At 40.2% G+C, this 8,005-nt stretch overlaps 1 long non-coding RNA gene across 1 annotated transcript; it reads left to right on the forward strand.

The window, feature by feature from the left end:
* The first annotated feature begins 206 nt into the window (after window positions 1-206).
* Window positions 207-5,631, forward strand: LOC118455004 (uncharacterized). The gene is made up of 4 exons (XR_015719790.1): window positions 207-322; window positions 656-767; window positions 3,606-3,677; window positions 5,297-5,631. It is a non-coding gene; the product is annotated as an uncharacterized LOC118455004 (long non-coding RNA).
* The last annotated feature ends 2,374 nt before the right edge of the window (window positions 5,632-8,005 follow it).

Genomic DNA, 8,005 nt, shown 5'->3' on the forward strand with positions numbered 1-8,005 from the left:
AGAGTCTACAGAGAGTGTTGGAAAAGCAAATGTGTTTGGCACAACAAAGCATTCAGACCATGATTCTGCCCGCAGGACAGGTTTAAAAAATAAACAATAAAAAAGACATTTGTAACGTCACCTCCGAAACAGGTTAGTTTGCAGCATAAGTTGCCATGGTGATATACCCGGTAAAAAACTGAATCACCTTCGTCGTACAAAAAAACCCGAGTTAACCCTAAAGGTACCCGGATGCAGATTAAATCCTGCTTTGTAGTGCAGGCCTCTGGTAGCCTGCTACCGCTCAATCAAGAACCGCGACCTTTGAACAGCAGCCCATGTGGTAATAACATCCTAATGTAAAATAATAATATAATATTCCTATCAACTTACAAATATGAGCACACTTCTTGACATTCCCGTTCAAATAAAACTGCCACTAAACAAACCTTCACTGAGGAAAAGGCACAGCTGCTGTCACTTAGCAGGCTTGATAGCTAATTAGCTACTCCGCCGCAGCACAGCTTGAAAACTCACCGGCAAATGTCACTTCAGTCCCTTTAAAAGTTGTTGTGGCTCTTTCAAAAACCAGAAAGTCTAAACAGAAGTTTGGAGTTTCACACTTCAGCCAACTTTGCTAACATATTTTTCGCTCTTGTTTCCTTTTCGTGCAAAGCTTCCGGCCGTCCAGCTGCTATCAGTCAAACACTGACTCATCCGCTAAGAAGTAATGAACAAGGGCGGATGGAGACAAAACCCACCTGTATCCTGGCAAAGACTAAAAGATTGTGAGTGTGGTTTTTTTTGTTTGTTTGGGGCGTGGGGACATATTTTGTTGCATATTTGAGATGTGCACATTGATAAGGTTTCAGCCTTTAGATAGTATTCTGAAGTTGTCTTGTATGCATTGATTTTATTCCTGTTTCATATTCCATTAGCTTCGGAACTAAAGCCAGGAGTGGCAGGAAAGCATGCGGCTGATGCAGCCCATGTATGAGGATAGTGAGGCAGTAGGAGTGACAGATGGGGCTGAGGTTACACCTTGCAATAGTGATTGACAGGTGAGGTCAAGAAAGGGAGTCTCTGTGGACTACAATGTTCACAGACAACTTTGTGATCAGTTGTGAGATTAGAGAGCAAAACAAGTTTAAATACCTGGGGTCAAGGCACAGTGCACAAGAGAGGTGAGGAGCATGCAGGTAGGCTGGAGTGGGTGGAGATCACCAGTGTCAGAACGGTAGAAGAAAGAGTCAAAGGAAAGATTTATGAGCTGGTAATGAGACTTGCTATGATGTGTGGTTTGGAGTTGGTGGCACAAAGAAAAAGATAGCTGGAAATGTTCTGTGGGATGGACAGAATTAGAAATGAGTATATAGGGAGACATGCATGCAGAGGAAGAGCTCAGGTTGAACTGTTTGGAGAGAAAGTTAGAGAGGTGAGCCTGAGAAGGTTTGGACACGTGCAGAGGAGGGATCATGAATATATAAGGATGTCAAAGATGGAGCTGCTAGGCTGGGGGAAAGAGGAAGGCCACAGAGGAAACTGAGGGTGAGATACAAACACAGAATCCACTTTTTTCCCTTAAGAACCATAAATCATAAATTGTCTTTATTTTATTTTTACAATTCTTCTTTATTACAATTAAACGTGTTTTAATGAGCCATGCACTGCATTTATCAGGCAGCGGTGAACACACACTCGACCTCTTTGTAGTGCCTGTCCAAACTGCTCACACAGGATGATGTTATAGTGAATAAACACTCCAGAACAGAAAATGCCATTTACCTTTTGTTATTCTGATTATCTTTTGGAAAGTTTCCTGGTTTTAATATTTTGTTCTACAATGAGCCTGGATAAAAAATCCTTTTTTATTGCTACCAGCCTGCGATACAGTGGTGTTAACCGCTGGATCTACTGAACTGTGACAAATGATTGAGAGTAATGTCTAAATTCCCTCCTGGGGAAATCCTAATTGTTATTGTATTCTGAATCTGCATAGGTGAAGTGTTAGATATAAACTATATAAGGGAGCGAGTAGCTCACAACTGTACTCAAGTACAGTACTTGAGCAAGTTTACGTTCCCTGAAGTGGTGACTGTGTTCAGATTATTGATTCATTAGCTGGTTGATTGGGTGGATGTTTGATGAGGGAGGCAGCAGGTAAATGGCGATATGCAAGGACGGAGCGGTGGATAAGGAAAAATAACAGACAGATGGAGGGGCAGACAGCCTGCCAGACTGATTGTTGCTGTATTGACCATGCGATTGGTCAATACATCGCTCTGACTGAAACATTATCTGCCACTATCGGGTTTTCCCAAGCTGTGTGCAAAAACAGAAAGACCTCTCAACTTGTTTTCAGTACGTGCATGTGGCACGGTTCATATATGCACAGATGTGTCCAGGACGTATCCGTGGATTTGATTTCCAAATACAAACAAATTCCTGCCTGATCAACCCGGTCGGGAGCAGGCAACTGCAATATTTCGGTCGAGCGTCTACGCATAGAGGTGCATGGCTTCACTTGCACTCTCCTCCTCCCTGCATCGCTCCGTTTTGTTAGTTCGTGTACATATGTGTGTGTGTGCCTTCGCTCCTGTCAGTCCACTTAAGGGCCTTTGGTTTCAGAGGAGGCCATTGTATTTCCTCCATTGCCTAGCAACCATCACCAAGGCCAGCAGTCCATTGTTGCGGAGGCTGAGCACCTGAATTGCCTGCTGCCTGTTTCTACTTTTCAAAATTGTACTGTAATTTCACAAAGTGGTGTTTCAGCATTAGAAAGAGAGAGAGAGAAAGAGCAAGAGAGGCAGCCTCGCTCCAAATTGGAGGGTTATGAAAATTAGGGTAAGCTTCGTTTGTTGGTTTCACATCAGGAGCTGCGTGCATTTTGCAAAAGCCCAACAAACATATTGTGCCGGCGAGGAATGAAAACAAACACTCAGTGATTTGGATAGTGTAGTGTGTTCAACCTATAGTGTGTGACAGAGAGAGAGAGAGATGGAGGCAGATAAAGAGATTGATGAAGACAGGAATGGAAAGATAAAGAGATTAGTTGTAGGTTTACTGCAAGTGTTTATGGCCTCCTAGTTTGTTGAAATGCACTTTATGGACCGAGAGGCTGATAAAGCGAGAGCTAAACCCACAGAGATAGTCAGACAAAGAGCGCAGAGATGTGGAGATACAGAGAGAGAAAAATGGAGAAAATGGGAAAAAAATATGAACAGAGCAACATGTAGTGGGCGGAGCTTAAGTGCTGAAAAGGTTTATGGGCTCGATTTTTCTCAGTGACGTCACTTTTACACAGTTTCCTTGAATAGCACCTGTGTGCATGGGGGCTGTCTGTCTGTCAGTCCTGAGTAAAAACATAACCCATGCCAGCAAAAACACATCTATCAGTGTTCTCCACTGGGCAATGGAGACAGACTGTGCCTTTTTCCTCAGAGGCCAATACAGACTCTGTTGTCTTTAGATCTCACCGATTGGCCCCCTCAACGCTTCCATTTTCTCAACCACCCGCCCCCCCCCAACTCAATCATTTCAGCATCTTTTCTGAGAGCCTTTGAAATTTTTTTCAATTCTCCTTTATAAAGTAAAGGGTTTTTTTCACCTTCTTTCTCTTCGGGCAGTGAAATTGCTCTTTTTTGTGCGCCGGGAATCGACGCCCTTGTGGATGACCCCAGGTGTCTAATTCAGAAATGGTAAGTGCCACCAATTTTACCGTGAAAGAAATCCGTGTCTCATTACACTGAATATTCTTGTATTGTTTTTCTTATCTTTCGTTTGTCGCCTTTTAAATATTTTGCGTTGCAGAAATCTAGGTTTGCTTTTCCAAAGACTAATAATTTGTGACCGTCTTGCCGTTGTCTGTCGATGTCACCGACTTTCTCTTATTGATTTTCAATTGTGCAACTGGTCCATTCTGTGTCTGCATCCTCGCATTTGGCATCAAATTGCTGCACAGAGATGTAACATCATGACAAATCAGGCTATTCTCACTTATTCACTATGAGAGGTGCTTAAATGCACTAATAATACTGTCTAAGACACACACACACCTAAGACTGGCATGCATCTTACACTCTGTACATGCATACACACTCAAGCGAATCAGGTTTCATTGTATGTACACACACACACACACTCAGATGGTCTGGTGAGATGGCAGCGCTATTGGCTGATGTGCTCTCAAGTTTCAGTAAATACTTACTACATTCTCTGCATAAATAGTGGGATTTAAACGTACTTGGAATCAGTTTACACACTGAAATTTTACACAAATTAAAGGGGCAGAAAAAAAAATGAAGATTTGAGCCATTAACTGTTTTTATCAGCTTGAACTAAAGAGGATAATCTCACAGCAAACGGCTTTTTTTTTCCCTTGCAAGCATTTAAATATATAGGCTTATTGCTCTAATATAACAAATAAAGTGAAAGCGCTGGTCTTAAATAACACGAGCATCTAACGTGCCCGTGTAATTCATTAACCGCAATGTTTCCATTGCTGCAATATGTGCCTATGCAGCTAAAGCATTAACAAAATGGCAATTTGCCAATAAGAAAAGACCGTCCGCCCTCAAAAGCTGACTGCAGAGGTCCAAAACGCTCCTATTGATGTTAAATTATTGATCATTATCGATGACATTAAAAAAAAACAACTTACCTGCATCCCGCAGACTTTGTTGACTTTGGAACAAGGTGCAGCGTTAAATTAATGCAGTTTTTTTATTCAGGGACATAAAGGTGTTGTTTTTCTTTCTCGTGGAAAATAATACACATATTTTTCAGATTCCTAAAGTATTTAACGAAAACTGACGGAAAATGAAGAAAATCCTGTGGCGACAGATCACACAGCCTCAGAGTGTTCGCGTTTGTTCCTGCTTCCACGAGTGCAACTAATCATCTTTTTCTTATCAATTAATCTGGAGATTATTTTCTAGTTTGGTCTAAACAATGAAAGAATATTAGAATATCCTGTTTTCTATGAATTGTTCATTACGCGATAAGAATAGAAGCTTCGTCTTTTGAGCAGAAATTTGAAATTTCTTCCTTAAAATATGACTTAAAGCAATTACCAGGCACACTGCTGCTCTCCTTCACACTGCAGCATTTTACATTACTCTGTTGTTTAATCAGAAGGGATTTTTTTTCCAATTGTTGTGCTAAATGTTTCAAATCTATTCATATCATTTCAGAGGAGTCCTTACGTTCATTTCTTGCAGTCACATTGCTGATGGACAGCTGAGTTTATTCATGTTGATGTTGGTACATAAGAACACCACGCGACAGCTGGTTAGAGGGTGTTTTCTCTCTGTTTCAGCTTGCAGGGTGGTCAGGAGCCACGCTGAGCCTTGGATCACACCGTTTGTACCCGGCAGATAACCCTGACGATGACCCCGGGCCCTGCCTCAAACCTCTGTGCCTTCGTCCATCCTTTTGGCCTCGTCCTTCCTCCAGAACATCACGCTCGCAAACACTCAACCCTCCGCTAGTTCCATATTTAAAGAGAGAGAAACTGCAGGAGTAAAATTGTACTTAATAATACAAGTTAGAGTCAAAAAGGAATAAAATTCTGTATTCAAGCCAGCAGAGATGTAAGATGAAGGCTTTGTGATTCCTGCTTTCAAATACGAAAAATGGCAGATGAAAGATAATGGTCACACAGAGATAACTGCAGTAATTGAAATAATAACCCACACAGTTTGTCTATTTTTTTTTTTTTTTTTTTTTTATAAGCGTGTTTCTTTTGATACTGGTTTCAAGCACTTTTACAGATGGTTTCTTGACAGGCTGCCAACTGAATCGTTTAATCTCTGTGAGCACAAGGAGAAGGCCGCCAAGCACAGCCAGTTCTGCTGTGAAGCTCCGGCCTTCAACTGAGCAAACTTTGGGTTGAAGGAGGTTTCTCTGAAAGCTCCTTCAGCCCGCGCCTGTCTTTACAGGAAGATTTGGATTGTATGTTAGCTCAAGGAGGCCACCTTGAGTATGGCCCAAAACTTGGCAGTGACACATCAAGCCTAGAAGAACCCAACAGAGTTAACTCTGTTTTATTCAGATGTACTTAGCTGCTTAACCCTGTGATTGTTTAACTGATGCTTTTTGCATCAGGAATGAAAATTATTGTATTTGAAGTTAAAGAAGCTGCTTGATGGGTGAAAGAAGTGAATCCTTTAACTGTATGGATGTGGAAGTCCACAGCAGCATGGAAGACTAGTGATTTTGTTGTTTGTTGTTTTAAAAGGACAACAAATCATTGTCTCCCTCATTGCTGTGTGACACAAGCTGCAGGACTAACTCATGTTTTTTCAGGACACACAGATTTTCTTTTGAGACACTGCATTTTAAAAAAAGTAAAGTCCTCCAGTCTCCTCCATAGGAAGCAAAGCACTCTGATGCCTTACTATTGTGTGCAGCAGACCTATTAGAATAAAAGGAGGTTGTGTAAACCTTTATCCCGATGTAGAAATGGCATAAGTTTGGATCACAAGCTTAATTTTATTCTAACTGGGACCCATACTGTACTGTTTGCAATAAAACTCATTCGCAGCATGCAAAATACCAACGCTACTGGGAAGATGGAAAGGATATCAGCCTTTTTCTTTGCTATTGTCAAGAGTTTATATTCTATTTAGTTTCAGAAGGATATCTATATTTAAATGTCTTCTGTATAGGGATTGAGTCCAGGCCCATAAATGGAGGGCCTGTGTAGGTGATGTATTTTTCCTTCCTTTCTGTTTTGATGTGAGATGATTACAAACAGAAAGCACACAAAATGTTGTTAACTTAAACTTATTAGAATTGCCTTTTTATCATAAACTGTAGTGTTTCAATAACAAACTGCCTTAAGTGTTAAAATCATTATTGTAGCACATCTTTACAGTGTATTGCTTCGGAAGCTTGTTGTGAACATATTCATGAAAACATTTTTGCTATGTATCGGCTAAAACTGTCGACATGAAAAATAAAAACATCTGCTACCTCTTTACATGCTTGTGGAGGAGATTCTTTTCTCTAAACCTAAAGGTTGCTGTGATTGAACAGATGAGTGCCTGTTTAATTTAATTACGGATCTAAGGATTGGTCACTGAATCCACAGATGAGGGTTAAAGGATTATTTAAAAAAAATTTAAATAGCAAATTAACTCAAACTCAAGATGGCTTTCAAACCTGTTAATAATGGTGTTCTCTGAGTGGATTAGGAAAATACTGTTATTTCTGTAGATAAAATGGCCTTAGTTTAGGTGGAGTCTAGTACATCACCTGCTGAAAATTCTCCAGTGTGTTGAACCAGAGCTTTGACCTGATCCTGCAGCACTGCAGTGCTTTGGCCTGTTTGCTAAAGAATATTCAGTCTCTCAACCAGAGGCTGGATGCTGGACCTGCTGATTGTGAGAAATTACTTTAAAAATACAAGTCACAAGAAAAAGAGAAATAATAAGTTCAGAGTGCAGCGATGATGTCAAGAAAACTGACAACAGGGTGAAAAATGCAGTTTTTTTAATATAAATAAAGATCTAGATTACATTCATTCATTTTACAATGATTTATGGGGTTTACAAAAAGGTCTATAAAATTACAGTATAATGGTAATCCAACAACTATCAGGATTATATGATAAACCTTTCAAACTGTGTTTTTTTTCTTATACTGAGAACCTGTCATTGTAGAGACCAGTGAATGCTGCAGGGGCCAGTTCTTTCATTTAAAAGGGGAATTTACAGTAATTCACACATAAATTATGTAAAAGAAAAGTTGAAATGTAGACGCTGAAATGTTGATTGGAAATTTTGTTTCACTTATACACTGATTATCATATATTATGGTGGGTATTTGATCTTCAACCATTTACATCATATGAACTCTGTTGTAATCAGTGGAAATATACATCTTACTCAATAAAAAGAGTGTGTGTGGGGGGTGGGGGTGGGGGGGGTCAGTGAAGCAGTACTGAAACTAGGAGAGATTACATAAAAATGGAAGCACACTGCACAGAATCACAGCAAATGAAAATAAGAAAAACATGAAAACA

Source organism: Neolamprologus brichardi, chromosome 11 (assembly GCF_056152115.1).
Source record: "Neolamprologus brichardi isolate AB-2024 chromosome 11, ASM5615211v1, whole genome shotgun sequence".
Taxonomy (NCBI): domain Eukaryota; kingdom Metazoa; phylum Chordata; class Actinopteri; order Cichliformes; family Cichlidae; genus Neolamprologus; species Neolamprologus brichardi.